The sequence below is a fragment of the Anopheles merus genome, chromosome 3R, assembly GCF_017562075.2.
Source record: "Anopheles merus strain MAF chromosome 3R, AmerM5.1, whole genome shotgun sequence".
In the NCBI taxonomy this organism is placed as follows: domain Eukaryota; kingdom Metazoa; phylum Arthropoda; class Insecta; order Diptera; family Culicidae; genus Anopheles; species Anopheles merus.
The window spans coordinates 38749879-38771766 of NC_054084.1; the positions used below are offsets into that span (position 1 = coordinate 38749879).

General features: G+C 38.4%; 1 pseudogene; it reads right to left on the reverse strand.

Moving 5' to 3' along the window:
• Positions 1-21888, reverse strand: part of LOC121595659 — a 140412-nt pseudogene that overhangs the window by 21948 nt on the left and 96576 nt on the right.

Genomic DNA, 21888 nt, shown 5'->3' on the forward strand with positions numbered 1-21888 from the left:
TCGAACTAGTTTCGATTCAAGTGATTAATTATCGCAAACACTCTCTCCTCTTCGATTTCCCGTTGGCAACTGTAAATATAGGAACGCGAATGATGATGATGATGACTACTGCATAAACGCACAAATATTGACGAGAAAGAATAGATTTACTCGGTGTTTGACTCGCGCATTACCCAGATACACAGAAGTCATTCGAGGTTGCAATCGGCAGGGGCAAACACGGCAGATGTGCAAACTGCATTTGATTGTAATGGGAAATGAATGTCATTTGCTAAGCGCATTACTGGCAATTCTATTCGCGAGCCCATGTCCAATCCATTCGCGTGTTGAGTAGGTTTTACAATCGTGTAGAATGGCACTAATGTGCATAATGATGTGTCTATAAACGTACTCATTGCGACAGTTGCTGGGTGATTTTAATTTAAGTGAATTGGCTATTGATTGTTTTGGCAGGTTGTTTACAAACGGGTTCATCAATTATACGCCCTTTAAGCTCGGCTGACGAACGATATGGACTTTTTTGGCCGTTTTGCTATTATGTTATGTTTGTGTTGGAAAGCAAGTATGCCCCACGTTAATCAGAAGCTTCAAAACATGATGATTATTCATTGTATTCGCTTTGCCTGTGGGAATTTTTTTTCTATTTTATTTATAATGACGCTACGAAGGTGACGCTTTGATTAGCTCCAGGCTCATTTTTGTCACTCGAAAAAGGCAAAACTTGTGCTTCTAGATGACGGACATAACAAATCCGCATCAAATCATTAGCCACATCCATATTTCATAAGCGGACGACCGCAAAGTGTCCTGCTACGATGAAAGATAATTAACATTTATTAATTTAAAACTTTTATGCCGTACGACGTACCAAAGTCGCAACGCTTTTAATCCCACAAAAACAACTACAAAGTGAAAGTATTAGATTGCGCAAGCAAAACTCCCCTTGATGTCAGAAGTGAGAGGCAATTTTTAAATATTCCAGCACCTCCGACAAAGTTGAGAACAGCCTATCGAGAAAGCATGCGAGAAACTTTTCTTTTATTTATGTGTGTGCCGTCGTCCACCCGCCAATACGAAGTGCTGCCCTCACATGTTGTGTTGCTACAGATGTAGCTCTTTGTTTATTTTGAGAAACTTTGATCAAACTTTCTTAGATTTGGCTTTGTGTGTGTTTAATATTCATTGCACAGTCTGAAAATTAGTCTGTCTTCTGTCGGTTGACTTTTTCTACTAACTTTCTCAATGGCGTCTATTCTCGATCAGCTGATCAGTCTTGAGCTCACTTGACCCTGTTTCGCAAGTGTTGTCGAATTTTGTCCTGATTGGCCCAATTTTTGATAAGCTAGCTGTCACAATCGTATTGTTGAGCTGCTTACAATGATTGTGGGAGCTGGAGACAACGAGAATGGGAGCAATACAGGAAATCCGGCGCAAAGCTGCATGTGGGAAGGGATTTGAAATGTGTAAGTGTTTTTTGTAGTTTTTTTCTCTTTGGTTTTGGTAAGCGTCCCTTTGCTCCCGATGCGTGATGTGGGGCTAGCATTTCCAAATGAAAAGCAATTTTTCAGCGATTCAATGATTTCCACTTAGGAAGCATTATAATGGCCCAGTGATTTGGGAATTTGGCCTACTGGTGACTATTTTTTCTTCTTTTCTATAATCTTTCCTTTCTCTTTCTCCTTCTCTCATACTCTCAAAAATAAATTTCCTTCTGTATTGGATTGTATATTTTAATTTCGCTAACTAGCACTCTTGCTACCAGGCATGTTTTGTCCACATACCATGCTTGTGCCGTTGAACGAATTCCGTTTGCCACGGCCACAAAATCTTTCCCATGATTCATCCCTCACGTGCACGAGTCATTAATTTTAATGTTTATTGTTCTTACGCATACTTTACATTTATTGTGATTTTTCAGGATCTCTCTGTTTCCGTTCGGTCTGGCCGAAGCGTTTCCGGGAGTGCGTAAGCTTTTGCTTCGTGCTGACCATGCTGTTCCAATAAACCGATCTCTTCGTCGCCTGTCGGTTGCATATTTCTGCTTGCGGTGGTGCCAGTCCCAATGATCACAATAATAACAAAAAAGCATCGGAGGGAGTGCGTTTGGGGTCACAGTTTATGGTGCCTCGGGGCAGCTCGTTTCCAGCATATCTCTCATTCTCTCCATCCGCACAGCTATACGCTTCCAACACACCGTAACTTCCCAATCTCCCCGGACAAGCAGGTAATGGGTGGTCGCTTTTGGCTGAATTATTAATTGGTAAATGAGAGAGATAGTGACAGAATGGAAGTTGGAGGTACATGTAAAGTGTCGCACTGTGTTGGGGCCTGAATCGATGTCGATTGGAATGTTAAAAACATCGATAACCGGTCGAAAAATCGTACTGAATTCATAATTAGAGCCGCTCTCGTTCACGAACCTCCAAGTCAGCACACCTTCAGCACTCCCTGTGTCGGGTTTACCCTTTGCTAAAAGCTTTTTGCTTATTGTCTAAAATATAGGCTGTCCGATTCGTTACACCGATATGCCATCTAGAAGGGTCAGCCTATTGGAGCGGGTAAGTTATTGCAATTCGACCACACCACTATCTACTTCTAATGACTTTCAAAAATTACAGCCCGCAGGCTCAGCTCACAAACACGCTTTAAAACACTTTCATTAGGTCAGGTTTAAATTGCGTTTTTTCTCTCTTTATCATTTTGAGTATTCTCTTATGCAAAGTTGAACTGATTTTGTAGGCAAAGCACAGCAACATTTTGGGTGGTCTCAACAGAGGATGGTGCTTTTTAATGCAATGTGGAAATGGGTATCATGTTTCATTCGTTTCTCATTCACTGTCCCTCTCTAGCTATTGACACTCATGCAGCTGTAAATTGCAAAAAGTCGTTCTATCTGATATTGGAGAATCCACTTGGGGCGGTCCCTTATCACACGGAAAAAGCGTGAGTGTGCCCATTAGCCAAACAATTGGATGCACCATCATTGGATTTATTCGACATCGATGGTTTGAAGCTACACACGTTTCCAAGTGATTATAATTTGCATGCTTGGCTTAATCAGATACTGTGAACCTCGTTAAAAATTCCAAGAAGGACAAGCAAGTGCTCCGATGGGATTGTGTGGGATACACACACACGCACACTTTCTCAAAGCGAACCGGATGTTCGAAGGGAAATTAACGCAACAAAGGCTCGGTGAAAAATAGATCCAATTCGGTCACCACGAAGAACGGATAGTTTGAAATTTGTTCAGGCGAAAGACGCACACCCGTATTGTCCGCATTTGAGCAAAGGTGCTGGACCATTTCGAACGCCTTGGTAAACTGGCGAAAAGGCAGGAACAGCCCATTGCTATCCTCAAATCAGGAGTTTGTGTTGGGCGTTCTTGTTACCAGATACGGGATGATATTGAGAAAGATAAGCACGAAACCATATCCTACATTCGGAACGAATGGATGAACGATACTTGTCCCTGGATATCCCAACGAGGGTCTATTTTCCTACACTTACCCGCAGCACACGCTTCGGCAGTCCTCGATCGTCCTCCTCGGTGATTTGTGTGCGATATGACGATTTCTCAAACACCGGTGGATTGTCATTTACATCGCATACGTTGATCAGAACGGTGGTGTAGTTCTCCTTAAAATTATCCGATGCCGCCAACCGTAGTTCATACTGTTTGGGGTTACATGGTCAGAGGTAAAGGACCAACATGGAGTCGCTTTATTGAACGTGCACCGGGGGATGGCGAAGAAATGGGTCTAATTATAGGTGTCACGCATTCGTACCAGATGAACCGCAGAAGGTATTTCTTTGGTCTTACCTTTTTGATCTTCTCATAATCCAACGCCTTGGCTACGTACAGCGCACCGGTTGTGTTGCGTATGACAAACACATTGTCTATGTTACCGCTCGAAATCTTGTATCGTACACCGGACGCTGTAATGAAAAGGGAAAGAGAAGGTAAAAGGTTGATTGTTAGTCTGGATGTGTCGCTTGAAATGGGCTCTACTATTTCCCTCAAACGCACAAAGCTGCACGAGTCATGTTGGTGCGCTGAGGTGTTTCAAATTGTGTATGATAATTAGCAACTCCCACCACAATCATGTGGCACATGCTGGATTCCAGCATTCCTGCATACTCGAGTACGTGTAGAATCAGCGTTTAATTGCACTGGTGAGCTGAAAAGCCTCTCCCCTAGCATCCTGCTATTTGTTGGGACGCTTAGAAGATTAACTTTAGAGTCGGCTTTCGACCAGCAAATGGTACACAATATAATCTGATATTTCGAATCTAACCGGGCCAACTGGGTAGGCAGAAGCACAGATTTATGCTTATTTCTAAAAACCAAACCACAATTCCATTGGTTCAAGTCCAAACCATACAGTGAAATTGCGTTATAATGTTAAAGTAGGATTGAGTGTGCGTGCTGGTGCGTGTTGTGTGCGTTTCCGAACGGATACAAACCGTACACTTGCGTACTCCGAAGAATGAACATATTTTCTGTTTAATATATTTATACTTAAATAAGGTTTAGCTTCAAAAGTATATTATTCAAAATATGGATTGTTCTTGCCTTGAACAAAAAGTATGTGCCCAGAAACGATTGTGTGTGTGTGCATATGCTCCTTGTAGTGTTTCCATCGTCTATCTTGTAGCATACATTTTTGATTCGAACTTGTGCTGCGACCCAATGGCAATGTTCAACGAGCTCTCGCTACCACAATCGGCAGCTTTGTTGCATCGTTCCCAACTGTAGGAGGCTGCAACTGCTTTTCATGCAAAATATTGTTCATCCCAGTTGAGCTTCATGTTGGTGTTACCGGCGAAGTCGTTCGAAGTGTGTGGTTTGATTTATTATGTTCATTAACATATATTTACATATATTACTGCTCCAACGCCTCGCCCCTGTCTGCAGGTGAAGCATGGCCTAAGAGGGAAATGTACATACATACATGTCGCGGTACGTGGTGCAACTCACGCAAGCTTGCAATGCAATATTTTGTGTTCCATTTTTGTGCAGGCCCGATTTTCGTGGCGTCTAATGTGGTAGAGAAGAGGTTAAAAAATGGTATCATTGGACAGAGGCAGAAACGCCAGTGTGCAATGTTAGAATCGGAAAAACAGTGGGGGACGGTTTTTGGGATGGGATTCGTAGCTCTGAAGTGATTGTAACAAATGCCACCAAGCAGTCTCCTTTCCGTAGAACACTCTGTTTAGGGTGTTAAACTTTCACCTGTTGTTGCCTTGTAGCAATAGTTTAGTCTGAAAACAGAGTGTAGTAATGTTACATAGTGAACGCTTTGAGTTGATTAGAACCAGTCGTGTAAAATTAGATAATCCCTGCAGGAAAACATGCAGCCGGGGCGCACACTGAAAGCACTGTGGTGTACACTGTGGGGATAAATTTCCCTTCCCAAACTTTACAAACTCGATGGTACACTCGCTTGGGATGCTGACTGCCTTCACCTCTGTTGAGTTGTCAAATTAGACTACATTTATATTCCAGTCAGCGTCGCGGTAGCGAGTGAAAGCGTAACTTTGATTGAATTTCATCACACTGTGCCACTTTCTTTGCGCTGCACAATAGCTACTCTTTGGAGGTGACTGGTGTAGCGGAGGTCCATGCCGCGCACAATGAACGCAATTTTCGATGGTATGGAATTATAAATTTGTTTAAGGAGTAATGGTAGAGGAATGTTATAGCTCCAGCATGATGTTCATTAAAAGTTATTTGTTTCGCTAGCCTCGAAGGAAGACTCGTATGAAAATGAAATGATTAAAACAATAAGTTAATTGTTTTGCAGACCAGATCACGGATAGATGAAGCTTGATTAGACAAGGTTAGAGAACGCTGAGTTTAAGGTATGGTATGGAATTATAGCAAACATGGTGGAATGTTATGTACAGTATCGCTCTTGTTGCAGTTGTATAAAGAAATGTTTGAAATATCTCTTTTATGTTTCTTAAAGCTTTGTACATGTAAACGATCAATCAAAATGATTGTCATGTAATTCCGCAACACATAGCACGTTGCTACAAGGCATTCTTGAAAGTACACTTTAATTAAATTCATTGAATGCAAAGCATTGGTTTCATTCCACAATCCATTATTCTTTTTGAAGATAATTTTCCTGTTTTCTTGGGTGAAGTATGTGTTAAGGTATTTGTTTTACATTTTTCACTCAACTTTCACAATAACCTTTCCGTTAAAAACGTAGATAAAGCTAGGGTAATTGTTGTTTTAAATTTGTCTGCCATTTCCCCCAATTCCCTGAAGACATTTTGAGTGATGGTAACGGAGTTTCTTGACTGTGAAGAAATTCTTTAACCTTAGGTAGCACTAAAATAATAAATGGGGTCACCATGGGGTTGACGAAGTTTTTTCAACACAATTGAACCGTAACAGTTTATATGTATGACCGTCCCTCATTCGGGCTTAGCTTCACAAAACTGGTAAGTGTTTCCGGAATTCGTAAAGGAATCTTGATGTCATTTTTTGCAGACCCTATACAATTCGTTTCACTTCAAGCGAAGCCTCTTTTCATCAGAGTGCGTTACCGTCCTATCGAAATAATGGCAATGTGACCGTTATAAGCTGATTATCGGTGTTTCAGTGGTTCATTGTTGTCCATCCTGTATCTATCGTGTATGGAGCTTACAGATAAAATAAGCTTTAACGAAGAAAAAAATTGTATGGCAACTAGTGATGTGTTGGTATGTTGAGAGAAATCAATAACATTCTACAGAGGATTATTATTGTTCATGGCAACCTGCCACATGCCAACGAAATGAATTTGTTGTTGCTATCAACAGCTCGGTGATTTAATACCACTCGATGGTTAATGCTTCACCGCTCAATCACAAGGACGAGTGAATGTTTGGTGATTGAACTACGAGTTTGTTCTAGCAGGGCGGTGCATCGACAACTGGCATCATTGTAACTGTCAGCTCGAATCATCCGGTGATGGAGGTTGTAAAAAAATCTTAAAGGCGTTTTACAATACCTTTTAGACTGATCAAGAGATAGAACAAGGCCGATACCTACGCGCAGGCTTTTCCACTGAAAACGACGAGGGAGGAACAATTGATCATACGCAACCTTTCAGTTTGAGTACCAACTAGCTAGTGTTTTTTTCATTTGTACAACTAGAGTTTTTATAATATTGGCTAAACGTTATATCGTGGGAAGAATAATTTTCCTCATTTTCACGCATTTGTCTATATTGTTAACACTCTTCCTTTTGACGCGCTTTCGTTATCTCTTGAGGAGGTGTCTCGAATGATATGTTTAATATCAAGTGCTATAGATGGAAATGTGATCCTTTTTTTAAGTTGCCATTCTCGGATGAGAACGAATTGGTTGCATTGATTGCGGGCGTAAGGGGTTTTCTTTGGGCAGAACTGCACCTAACATCTTCTGTTGCATATTTAGAATATATAGAATATTGACAATGCAGGGGTCAAGTGCCTATAGTTACTGCTTTTTAAATTATATACCCGGATGATATTGGTGACGAGCCTGTATTTTAGGCTAAAATTTTCATAATTTCCTACGCTTCTCGAGTTGGTCCTTGATTGAAGATAGTTATGCATGCACGCAGTAATCATAGTTTAAATAACTTTCGTACTATTTTGCTAATTGCTAGAACGTACTTGTCAAGAAGAACCAGATGGACTTACTGGATGCGTAGCATATTACTAGACGTATGCTGTTTATCACGCCGGAGCACGTTTGTTTATCAGGGCTACTACTTGAAAAGGGTCAAACGCGTTTTGAGCGGTTTGCTCATTTTAAATTCGAAAATACTATCCGTTAAGCTTGACAAATATGATCGTCGCCGCGATCACTCACAAAGTGATATTAAATTATATCAAATTTATAAATTAAAGGAGTCGCGTCTGCACCAGTGCTTTAAAGTGACACGAAATTCCAATTCACCAATTTGGAGTAACAGTTGCCTCAAAGCAGCATGACCATAAGCGGTTACCTCAAAGAACGTGTTTACAGTTAAACAGTGAGGAGAAGAGAATCCTCAATGCATTTTCAAAAATTTCTTTGACAACAATTTTGTATAACTGATACAGTTTGTTGAACTTTGCCAAAATCTTTGCCGTGAACAATGTTAAGTCCTCAAAAATGTGTAAAAGTATAAAAACAAAATCAAACCATTGACACTCTCACAAAAAAAACCATCTTGCTACAAATACAGATCTCCTAGACACCCCGTTGTTGTTGACGAAATTATACATAAAATTACATGTCCACTGACATGTCGAGCGTCCTTTTATTCGGTGTGTTGGTACGATGGAATAAAACCAGACTCTTCAAAACGTTAGTTGATGCTTCTTTGAACTTTGTTGAAGTTTTGTTTTTTGTCAGTTTGACATGATGGATGAAAATTGCGGTAAAGATGAATCCTTTCCCGCGGCGAGGCTGAAACTTGTATCACCAAACCGACTGCTGGGCATAACGTTCGCCTTTTTTGGTTATTAATATTTTATGTTGTTGTTATGCATGTTTTGTTTTGTTGTAATTCTTGGAGAAGTTTATATAGGTCCACTTCTAGGAAGGTGCACAGGCTGTGGCTTTTCTTGTAATATGCAAACAAAGATGTACAAATGATTTATTTCAGGCAAAATAAAAACATGTAAACCCAGTTAAGTGCATGACATCACTGTTGGTTATTCAATTTATGGCACGTTATTGACAGGTAAATGATTAAGTGCTAGCTGTAAATTATGAAATCAAGGAAGGTTTACCAGCTTGAATAGTTTTGCACAGTTACCATTTTTTTTAAAGTATCACATAGACTACAACATAAGTATAAGTTTGATTGAACATATCGATGCACTAAACAACCGTATACTTCTGCAAAAAAAAGAGTGATTAGCGACTGAACAATACATTCATCTAATGAAATGCTTATGAATGCATTTGTTTGCGTTCAGATATTTGAAGGACTCATAAACCCCGAAAGGCAAAAAAAAACATTTCTTGACTCATTTTGAAATCTCTGGCTGAGATGAAGATGGTTTGATGCTCGAGTTTGTGTGTGTGTGTTTGCGTATAATCCGTTTTTCATCTTCTCTAGTTTCAAAAATTTCCATGTGATTTCTCTATTTTCAATTATTGGGTTTCTCCTGCTGCCGGTGCGCGGTATCGCTGGACAGCCACGAAGAAACCACAAAAGCTCTTACTCTCAAGATGATTAGAGAAGATTGTGTGGTTTGTTATTGCCGATTGTTTGAGGTCCGCAATAGTACATTAGAGTAGCGCTTCACTTAAAGCCCTTGGCCTTGGTTCACACTAGGCAGCGGCACTGTGGCGAGGCTGTTCAATCCAGCTTCGATGAGGTTTAAGAAAGCCGATATTGTCTCATCTGCTTGATGCATGAAAATCGGTTCTGACCACACGGGCAGATCATGTATCGGTTTCCCATGATACACATACATAGACATATAAGGCTTAGTTCTAGTACTCCTTTCCTGCTTCTTTCCTTCGAATCTCTCGGAGCAAGAACAACGATTTGGAAATCTGTCGATGCTTGAGCGGGGTGAATGGTAAAATCGGGTGAGTGGTTGGGACAGGAAACATACTTTTCCTTTATACCATTGTGTGGCATCGGTCGAGCAAGTTGTTCTGCAGGACACGTGTGTGTGTGCATGAGACTTGCGTAATTTGCGAGTGAGTGTGATAGTGTTTTCTTTTACTTTATTCCAGTCCATCTTACCGATATCGCAGTTGAGCTCAGATCTCTCCTCCATGGGAAGCGAATCCTGAATCATTGCATACTTATATTGTTCCATTTTCCACGTCTTTACTTGTCAAGTGTACTGATTTTTGATTTTTTTTATGCTTTGCAAAACGCTAACCAATCATTCAATGGATTCCCAAAATTTAGTGGGAAACAAACGATTTTTTATTAACGTACCATCCAAACGGCTGCTGTAGTAAGTCTTATTGGCCTCTTTCTCGTCCTTTCCTCTCTCGTCTGTATAGTTTATCAAAGCTTCATGGAAGGGTATGGCAGTCCAGACATTTGAAAAGAAAAAAAAACGGATTGCAACCACTATTTCATCTTCTTCGGCAAAGTAAAACGTGTCCCTAGGATAATAAACAGTGATAAAAATCCATGCCAAGGAACATGTAAAATTTGCACATAGAAAAAAAATGGTACAGTAATCTTGCAAATGAATAAAACTTTTCATCAACCAAGTTGGAGGGAGTTTTTCTATTCGATTGGAAATAAATTGCTGTATCCTTTTGAGTGTAATCAAATTTTTGTGATTTTTCGTTGTCGTATCTCGTGCTCTATTCAGCTGAACATATACCATATTCGATATAGTTGGGATTACAGATTTTGTTTTGCACTTTTTTCTAAACATTGTTCAAGAGGAGAAATTGAAACATCGGGATTATTTTCTAATGTGTAACAGGTACGTTAAGTGAATTGATTTGAGCATGTCAGGCAAAGTAAAATATTTATATCATACAAAAACGATCTATTTTTTATGAACCACAAAACTTATGCCACTATTATTAGTTAAATAAAGTATAGATCCGTTCTCAGGTTAAAAAGGAAATATCCTACAATGGTTACAATTTTTTTTCAGAAAATGTATTAGAATAATTTGTATGAAACATGAATACATGATGTTTAAATGTATGATTCTGTTTTTTATATATTCCTCACAACGTAGCACTTGACGATCGAAGCTACGATTTTAAATGAAACACTTATTCAGGAATGTTTTGGCATGATTACCGCCATAAATTGCTCAAAGAAGTACTAAGCCGAATTGTTTTTCTAAACTTCTCTAAAAAATGAAAAATCGATCACAATTGAAACCTTTAACAAATTCATCTTACAATGTTTTAACAATGATAACAACCGGAAATAAAAGTCAGACTTAATGTCTTTATTTTGAATGATGTGTCCATTGTGTCCAAATCATGAAGTTACATCGTTTGCAAAAGCACAACAACTGGCGTGCACAAGCATTACAACAAATAGACCAATATGTTGCAACCAGCGTCTCGGGACCCAGTAGATGTTTTGGCACTGCAGATTTACGTCCTTGGAATTGCAATCAGTGCCAAAACTTGCACTGCTTCACTATATAGGACAACCAAAACGGGCACAAAGCAAATTTTGTCAGTAACAGTTGCTTTGCTGTGTCCCATTGTCCCATCGATGGGTAGGCTTCAAAATAAGTCGTTGGGAATGTAGAACTGCATGGCAAGCAAAATGGCAAATGGTGGTGAAGAGATGATATTTCTTTGTTGAAAAGTTTTACAGATTTTTTTTCATTGCCGTTACACTGCCATTAATATTCCAGTTTTGCCTTTTGTGTTCTGGGTGCAGCGAGTAAGTGTGAAATTTGAGTCTTTTTTTTAAACTTTCCGTGTTGGTTTTGTGTAAGGTCAAACGAATAAATGTAAACCGATTTTTTTTCTTCTATTTGGTTGCTTGCTCTCCCCTGAGTAGAAGTTGTCTATGTGCATCGTTGCGAGCATTGCGCTGGTGTTGAATGGTGAGAGATCTTGACAGTTCTCACAGCATTTTTTGTGCCAACAGTACAATGGCTGTAATTTAGGATGTGGAAGTAAAATGGCTGACCAGAGGATTTTTGCAACAACAAGAACAAGTGCAAGTTTGCATAGGCAAATAGTGTTGTCTAAATTTGCGATAGAATTTTTTTACATGGAGAAATGGTTGAAGTTGAAGAAGAGAATTCACAATGAATTCATATGAAATTTAAACAAATCAGTTAAAAATAAATGCTTTATTTTTTATTTATGAATTTTAAACAAATCGGTGAAATAATGTATGCTTTGTTTTTTTATTTGAATGTTTCTCTGTTTGTTTAAGCTCTTTGCTACACTTTGCCAAATTAAAGCTTTACAATCAGCATGACGTGTCTTTTCCTTTTTTAACCTTCCGTCATGTTATATTTTCTTTCTTTCTAGGCATTACCTTAAAAGTATCATTCCTTCACAAATATCCAAGCCCTTCCCTTTGCGCTAGTCACATTTTGCTCGTTGTGAACGTGTTAGCATTAGTGCGAAGCGTGACAATGATGGTGTCATTTATTTTAATTGTCATACCTAGCTTCTGGATTCAAACCTACATTCGCTGTGCATAGAAGTTCTTTCTGCCACTGCCGTTTACTGCGAAGATAGGGTCAATATTAAACGAGACCACAATTAAGCTCATTTTTGAGGTAGTTAAAGCAATGAAACGAAACGAAAGCAACATCATCCTGCGTGGGACACATTTTCGCGCCAATGGTCGGGCCAACGTTAAACTCTTTTAGTAGCAAAACTTTGCCATACATAATGTGTTTAATGAACGGTATGTGCTATTTAATAAACGATTCAATGGATTCAAAGGATATGATGGCTATCCAGAAGCCCGTGACCTGGAACGAGGGTTGTAGTAAGGAAGAATATACTGTGGTGTGTTATTTTAAAAGTGTTTTAAAAGGCTACCCAAGGAGATTGGTCATGTATAAGTTGTGGACTGGTGACATGAATGTAGGTTATACTGTGATATGATCGCTAAGAAATTCAATAATCATTGTTTGAAAATTCACTTTTTAAAATCAAATAAAAGAATGAATGTGTTGTATCTTTTCGTACTTCCTTTGTCAACTCGTTGTGTTTCATCACTGAATAAATCGAAACGATGAATGGATTCTTTCCTTCAGATAATCGCTATTAGGCCACATGGTATTCGATCGGATTAATTAAGTGACGAGTTCTTCATCACCTGTGCTGTATCTGAAGCTTTGGGAATGTGTCAGGTGAGTTTTCAGAGGGAAGCTTTATGATACGCTGACGACAGGGACCTATTGACCGATCAGTGGAGTCATCATGACAATGAAATACACTTTATTCATCACCTCCATCATCGGGTGTGTAGACGTTTTCTCCAGTTTGGCATGACAGATAAGCTATGCAATAAATTAAATCTGTAAAAATTGTGTGCCAGATGGATTCTGCAAAGATGATTGGTCTGAGAAAAAAAAATGGGAAAGCTTTTAAGCTTTGTCCATATTTCAGACTAGTTGTAAGCTGCCATTGATCATCATCGCTCTTCCCAGTTGCGAGTAGGCCACAGGAATGGATCAGTGAATCGGCAAACAGCATTGTGGTTCTTCAGAAACAGTATGCATTCGAGCAATACATAGAAGGATATCAATTTAGTCCAATATCGGAATGTAACCGCACCGAATTGGAAATATTGATATAGGAATCCCCAAAAGCACACAAAGGTAGATTTTCCTGTGCATTAGACCAATAAATTTTCCTCTGACAAAGGTTGATTTGCAATTGATTTTACCCTCCCTGCATCTCTGCTACCACTCAGTCTACCCAACGGAGTCATGAATCCTCCATCACTGCCAAAGGCAAATCGTAAAGGCCCTGGGATTAAAAAAACTTGAATTATTTAAAACCCGGACCCATCCACCCATAAAACGTGAACGATGCATCCTAAAATATACTTTGATCCTACGACCTGGGCCTAGTGGGCTTTAAGCTTTAAAGTTTACCCATTCGGTGCCATGCCAGACAATGTATTTTCCTTTTTCTTTGCTCATTATAATGGATAGGGAAACATTTGCCAATATTTGCGTAACCACTTCGGTATGCCCTAATCCCTCGAACAGTAGGCGATGTTGTTTTGACCCGAGGTGAAAACATGTCAAAATAACTTTATCTTTCTTGGGAAAGTAGAGACGAATAAGTGAAAAGATCGCTGCACAACTTTTCGATCTTTTCAGTAGTTGGCGTGGTTGGTTGGTTTTGATGTTTTGATATTCCGTTTTTACCCCTGTTTGGTCACCACCATCCTTAGCCACGGCCATGTTTACACCTGCCCGTTTAGGTATAGAAGGACAGGGTAATAAAACACCCGAGGGTAGACAAGTCAGATGATAAAGGTGAGTTATCGATAAGTCGTCCGACTACTATCCAACACCAGTCCCTTACAAATGCTAAGTTTGAAAAATAAAATGATTAATGAGCGAACATAAGCTAAGAAGGCCTAGGGACCCCATTACCCTCTCTTTCAACAGTAGGTCTTCCTAGAAAAGGAGCCCAAATACCTTTCTCTTACAGTTTTCAACCATACTACAATCCAATTGACAGGACGGAAAATGGTAGTAAAATAAGGGAATTGATAAGAACCATCCCTTGAAAATAAAGTTTCACAAAAAAAAATTACCGGTACGTTGGGGGATGAAAAGCAAATCATTCAAAAAGACATAAAATTGATTTTATCATTATCACCAACAGCGGCAGGTTGAGGATTTGGATTTTTTTTGTGGTTACTGCAATGATTGGTGCGGTATCATAAAAAATAAACTTATGCTACCTTTTAACAAGAAAAGCTTTAAAGGAACCACTGGATACTTTTGTTTAATAAAAACCCTACTGGCGCTTTGCCCAGAGAGCAACTGTTCCGCATTATCGATAAAGAATGTCCCTTCAAATGTTGAGCATTGAGTGGAAGTGAAAAAATATGACGATGAAAAATTTATAATTCTCTGCAATGTGTTTTAACATATTCAGAGTCTTCCATTTTTCGCCTTCGGCAGCGTCGAAAATAATGAAGTTTCATAAAAAAAGCTAGATGATAGAGTCCTAAACCTTGAAGCGACAGTAGTGTCATACTTGATTTGCACCTGTACGTTTTAACGATTGGAGAGAGATGCCGTCGAGCTGGAAGAAGCTTTATTGAAATAGCACGACGGTAATAGCCGGTAATAATGAATGGTGATAATGAATGTAAATCATGATAAAAATTATCCCGTTAGAAACGTTGCCACCAGCACCAGTTGGGCTGATGAGTTATCCTATACATTGTATGTTAAATATGCTGGCTTAATAATTTCAAGCTTGTTCTGTTTTAAATATGTATCAAAATAAACAATACTATGTATTCAGTTTTGATAATATCCTTAAAAATTTAAACGATGCAATTTAAAGATTGTGGGAAGGATATTCCAAATCCTAAGCAAATAACCTTTATTTTCAAAATATTGTGAAAAGATGGGTCAAAAAGCAAATAAATACGTTTTTTGCGCTGTTTTCATGTATTGAAATGATTTTTTGCGTTTCTTCACTGATGATATGAAGAAAAGATATATTTCCATCATCCACAAAAAGCTTTGGGCAATAACGACGAGCAAATAAAAAAAAAAAACAGATTAATAAAAGGGTCCCAATATTCTGTGTTTAGACTGTCAAAAAAATTGTTTGTTTTTTGTTGATAACGTTTACGTTTTACTTTTTTTAGTCAGTTGGTTTGAATTGAAAGCAACTGTAATAAATATTCCCATAATTACTTTCAGCCGTGTGTGTTTTAGAATTTTCCATAAAAGATCTCTATTGATTTGCTAACTCTCCTGTTTTTTTTATTCTTTTAACCATCCTTAGCGAGTTAACGAAGGTTTGAAGAATTCATGAAAAGTTATTTGCGTGGAATTTGTTATAAATTAGTTAATGAATAATATAAATTTGTATCTTGGCTATTATTAAAATTGGATTTTTGTTCGACAATCAATCATTAAAGCACAACCCTTGCATGTCTCATCAACTGCAACAATTTCTCAGTTTCTTTTTTTAGTAAAATATAATAAATAATGTACTTTATCACTTGCAAGCTTTTGAAAATGTGTTAAGGAAAATCATAAATTTTCGTTGTTTAGACAGACTTAGCTTTTCAGATTTCTAGCTAATCACACGATTACAATGAATTTAATTAATAATTTAAATGAACTAGTCGATAATTTAGACTTAAACAATCACTCAAACCTTTGAATCGAATCAATTACTAAAGTGAACAAATAAATTTACAAGAAACTATTTCAGTCACCATCAAAAAATAAGTAAGAGCGCTGCATATCATGAGTTAATTAATTTTTATTTAATTTAAACCCCTCGAAAGTACATCGTCAACCAATAAATCAACCAATAATAGAGTTATATGCGCAGCAATGATAGTACCTCTTCAATTGAGTGTCATCACCGTCCAGTTCAGTTCGATTTAGTTTGTCACTGCGATCGACACCATAAATGTTCGACATCTAATGCAATTTATAGTTTCAACCCGCAACGTACTCAACATCAGTAATGTTTGTCATAATTTTTTTCCTCGCTTGTGTGGAAACTCTTTTAAAGCACGGATGAGCGATGTTACTAATGCATTTGGTAGGGTGAACTGCATATTTTTGATGCTCTCATATATTCATTGCCATAACAAGCGAGCAAAAGTTAACTGAATTAATTCCAATAAAATTTAATTAAAGCAAAGCATAAAAAGAGGATTGCTATTACAAACGATGGTGGGGTGGACCCAAATGTGAAATATAATAGCCATGCGATTGAACATACACACACATAACTACAGATCTGATTGGATGGTAGATTCTTTTAATCTGAGCCGAGCACTGCTGCCTGAATGGGTTGATAAACTGCGATTGAGTTCAATACGTTGGGTATGAAATTAAAAATTTGATTGCATGCAGCACATCATCCCAGAGTCCCAAGGACTCCGCCACTCTGGTTGAGATGGCTTTGATTTTCAATCGTTTTAATATATGGTAACGTGGAAAGCGAAAAGGTCAGTAATTGTCCATTTCCAGGATTAAACAGTTGAATGCTTTAATTGATAGGATTTCAGTTCTTAATTTTTATTTGTTATGTACTACTTGGGCCGGTCTGGTGGTACAGTCGTCAACTCGTACGACTTAACAACACGTTCGTCATGGGTTCAAGCCCCGAATAGATCGTGCCCCCGTACGTAGGATTGACTATCCTGCTATGGTAACAATAAGTCACTGAAAGCCAAGCTCACTTCACTAGTATTGCTTTGCTTCAAGCAGGCCTTGGCCGACAGCGGTTGTTGTGCCAAACAAGAAGTACCTCTATCATCTTTAAAACAGTAAATATAAATAAATAGAACAGACATTTGATAGATAATAAATAACCGTAACCGAACTTCTGAAGCCATCCAACGGACGAACTAGACGTCTAAAGAAGAGAATTTTATGTTTAAACGCTCAGCAATTTTTTGCACCAGCTAAAGCTTTTTTCACAGCCATCATTCACAGAACTAATTTTTCTTGCTCCGAAACCGTATAATAAAGCATGATGAATTATTTATACTTTGATCCCGATATGATGACTTGGTATAGCGTGTAGGTTATCGTTAGCTCATTGCAACCCTTTGCATCTAGAGCATTTTGCAAGAGGATAATTTGAACATGCATAAGAGAGAGAATGTATGATCGAGCATGGAATTTGAAAGAGAAGGATGAACCACGAGCTTGCTGTGTTGTAAGGCGAAATTATCATCCTGACGATAGCGAAGGCTGGCAGGATACGATGGCTAGGGCATGTAATGAGGATTTCGGACTCATAACCCACCAAGAAAGTGTTCGCCAGCGATCTCCAGATCGGCATTAGGAGCAGGGGAGCACTTCGATCTCAATGGTTGGATCATCTAAAGCGAAACCTGCCGGAGATCGGATCCTGGAGAATGATTGTTTACCTGGACATGGCTCTCACGTTAACGTGCTCTATCGTGAACAAGCCAACAAGGGAGAAATAGAAAGCGATACGAGAGAGAGTGTTTGTGTGTGTGTGTTGTCTGCTGGAACTGAATTTTTCTAACAGCAAACACCCTAGATCGGTATGTTCAGCAGTTAAACCACTGATGTGGTTTTACAAAGTTTTTAAATAACTAAAATCCGGAAATAATATTTTATGCCTGAACACACACAAAATGCATATGCAAGAATAGTGAGCGCGATAGTACAGAATAGTGTGTATGTGGGTGGGCAATATAGGAGAACGGATAATAGTCAAGGCATGTAGCATCGCTCTTAGCCGGTCTCATGGTACAGTCGTCAACTCGTACGACTTAACAACATGCCCGTCATGGGTTCAAGCCCCAAATAGACCGTGCCGCCATACGTAGGACTGACTATCCTGCTATGGGGGGAAATCAATAAGTCACTGAAAGCCAACCCCACAAGTGTGTTGGCAGGCCTTGACCGGCATCGGTTGTTGAGCCAAAGAAGAAGAAGATGTAGCATCGCTCTACGAGCAGACTCCGTCCGATGCTACGTTTGCATATTTTAACCACTAAGTTTTCCGCTTCTTCCTGCTCTTCCTCGTTTTGGGATTGTTTTCTTCACATCCTTTTCTACTTATTACATTTGACCAAGAATATTGTGTTAGCCATAGATTTATCCACTTCTTATAACCATTTGTTGAAAGGGGGTTTTTAAAATGTTGATCTGTCAAAAAAAAGTCAAAAGAATTGTGCGATTAGCGGTTTACTCAGTCATGGTTTGTCAGTTGCTTGTGCATAAAGTTTGTAAAACTCTTTCGCCATTAGGAAAACAATTGTGTGCATTTTTTATGGGTTTATTTGCAAGCAAGCTTATCCAAATATAATTGTTTTTTCTTCATATTTCACAATGTGCCATTAGGTGTCTGGATGGCCGGTCTGGTGGTACAGTCGTCAACTCGTACGACGTAACAACATGCCCGTCATGGGTTCAAGTCCCGAATAGACCGTGCCCCCATACGTAGGACTGACTATCCTGCTATGGTAACAATAAGTCACTGAAAGCCAAGCTCACTTCATTAGTGGGTACTAGCAGGCCTTGACCGACAACGGTTGTTGTGCCAAAGAAGAAGAAGAAGAAGCCATTAGGTGTTTGGAGTGGATGAAAAAAAAAACAATGTAGCTAACAAATGATTATGATACAAAATTGCTTTTTTTATATATATTCAGGGATCTCGGCTTCTTACTGTATATTAGAAAAAAATAAATAAATTTTCTTGCACGTGTATGTGATTAAATCATTATAATGGATTGAGAGGATTGATTGTCAATTTTTGATCTAACGATCGTTTTGATGTTACAAGGTTTTCCAAGACAGTTTCGAATGTCAACATTGTTATTCATCGCATTTTAAATGTATTACAACAGCTGTCAAATGGTTAGTTGTTTCTAAATGAAATTTCACTTTCAACAAATGATTTTCAACACATAACAAAGAAATGTCAAAATCAATCCAACTTGAGACGCTCATGGCGAAAATCATGCTGTAGAAATTATGATGGAAATGAAATGTTTGATCGATGTGGAACAACATTTTGCATGCGGTGAATGACAATGTTAACATTCAAAATTGACTTGTGTTTACGTTTTTTGTTATTGTTGCGTCTTGACAGCTAGGGCTACGTTCATCCAGCATATTGTGTGCGTATGTTCACTGGGTGAAGCGATAGCGTTGCGTTTTGAATTGTTGATGTATTAGTGTTAGGTCCGTTAGGCTAAGAACAAAATCGTCAACCATTGTCGTTAAAGGATTCGGAATACACTGACGCGTACGCCAAACGATCACCTTAAAACCTGAGCAATTTTCACTGCACTTTAAACTCAAAATATCAAAACGTAGGGCCGATCACGAACAACCTGGAAAACCTTTGGAAACTAATTTGAAAGCTAAAACATACTAACAGTCGTCAAAACAACCCCTGCTGTCGCCAAATTATTTCCCTAAAGTAAGATCAGAATGCGAACTTATCGTCAATTTCCATCCTTTTGTATTACTTCACTCTGATTAATGGGATTATTTACGCTTCAAAAAATTGTAAGCTCATGTTCGATTTACTTTAGAAAACTGCTAATAAATGTTTCCCTCATAAATCAGATCACAGGATGTACAGTCGAGGAAGTTATGTGCTATTTTCCAATGAGGTTCAATAGAAAGCAAAAACTAGCTAGCAAGTTCCTAGCGCTATGAAGCAAATCAAAACCAAGCGCCCCGTTGCTTGCTAGTGATTGCTAAATTTTGAGCAGCCAGTCCCAAACTCGTTAAGTATCGTATGCTCTTAACGATCCTAAATGAATGAATGAAAAATAACATCAGCGGATTGATTTAATCTGAAATGATTTGGTTCACTGACTGTTGAGTCTTCAGCAACACTACTTTAACTATTGTCGATTTCGTTTCCGACTTCTATAAGTTATGGCCATTTGATTAATTAGTATTATGTGAGTATTGCTTTAATCCAGTGTAGGTGAGCACGCAAAATTTTTTGCTAGGAATTTACCAAGGCTTTTGATTTTTTTTTAAGCTTGAATAAATCATTTTTTGCAAAGTTAAAATTGCATCTTCAACAAATTTTTGGACGCGATTCCATAAAAGCACTAGCTCAAACATGAATCATGCACCCATTTTGGTTTTTCCTATTTTAAATACGCACACGGCACACAATGTACGTTCGCTTTGTAGGCAAGCAACCTGGGTTTTGATTTTAGATTTTCGTTTACATTTCGACTTGCGAGAAAAGAAACGGTGCTAGAACTGTTTGAGTCAAGTTTGCTTGGGAAAAGGTTGGTCCTTTCTTGTTTCGGTAAATATTTGCATATGTTTGATATACTGCATGGTTGGAATCAGCGTATGGGAGAACAAAAGTGACCCGTTTGTCGGTGCTGCTACCGTTGCTACGTTCTCTTGAGGTTGTTGAACGGTCAACCTCTGTTGAACGTCAACGGAAATTGAGCGCATTGTAAACAAGGGGACATGATAGCAAATAGCATGGTTAAGTTATGAAGAGGAGGTAAAAATATCACTAGAAGGAAATGGTATTAACTTGATCAGATGCTTATCACACCGGTTGTATGGAAAGTGGAAGCGAGCATAAAGCTCCTTCCAGTATGTATTTTCTTCCATATGTGCTGGCTATCGTGTGCATTATTTTTTTGATTGAAGTGAAATATATCACACTAGCTCCCGTTATCACTACTCATCATCGAGACAGTAAGATGTATTGGCAGCCTCATTACTTTAGCAATTAATGAATCAATTTTCAAGCATACACATAAAAAAAACGCTGGTTAAACTTATCGATCCCCTGAAACTCGTTAACGGGATTTCAATGTTTGAAAAAGGAAACACAAAGGACATGATTACCTACAAATTGTCAGTCCGTCTGGAAACTGTTATGATTTCTCAAAGGGCCACAAACTGCTTGTGTTTCATCCGCTATACAGACATTTCTATGCAATGACATATGAATAGAAACGGAAAACCAATAACACTGCTCTGATTTTATGTATGCATACGAAATACGAGCAACTGAAATAAACTGTCAACATTGAGTTGTCTTTTAGCCTTTACCTTCAAACGAGCGTTGTATGCAATCAAGAGTGTTTTAATGGAATTTAATGATTATAAATAATTTTTTGGTACATAAATGATGATCCATGTAGCAATGTTTAAAATAATATTTTACAGTTTCAAATGTTTGGATGCTTTAAACAGCAATCAACTTCAATGTATTTTGTATTTTAGAAAGTAACAACAAAAGGACGATCGTGGTTTAAACCATCAGATAAACGAGGTATTGGCCTTAACGTTGATTGTTAATTCAAGGATTTAAGTTAAACATTCGGCCAATGTTGCATCAAGCTGGGACGATAGGATGCGGAATTGTGCAATAATTAAGGAGCGGCTTACGTCAAATTAAATCATCAAGAAGGTTTTTAAAGGTTTTTTTTCAAACAAATGCATTGTTGTGTACTAAAGTATGAACTTGATTATCGAAGATATTTCACATTTGTTCTAATGGGCCAATACCGAGCGGACAACACGCATTATAGGTCGGAAAATCGTTAAAATCGTCTGATTGAAGGATTGATTATCCTGCTCTAGGAACACCAATATATATAAAATACAAAAACATAGACACACAAATGCTCGCCAAACGATTTCGTTTGATAATTAACTCCCGACGACGATGTGTGTAGCTGAACTCCATACGGAATGAATGCTGCCATTGGGAATGGAACA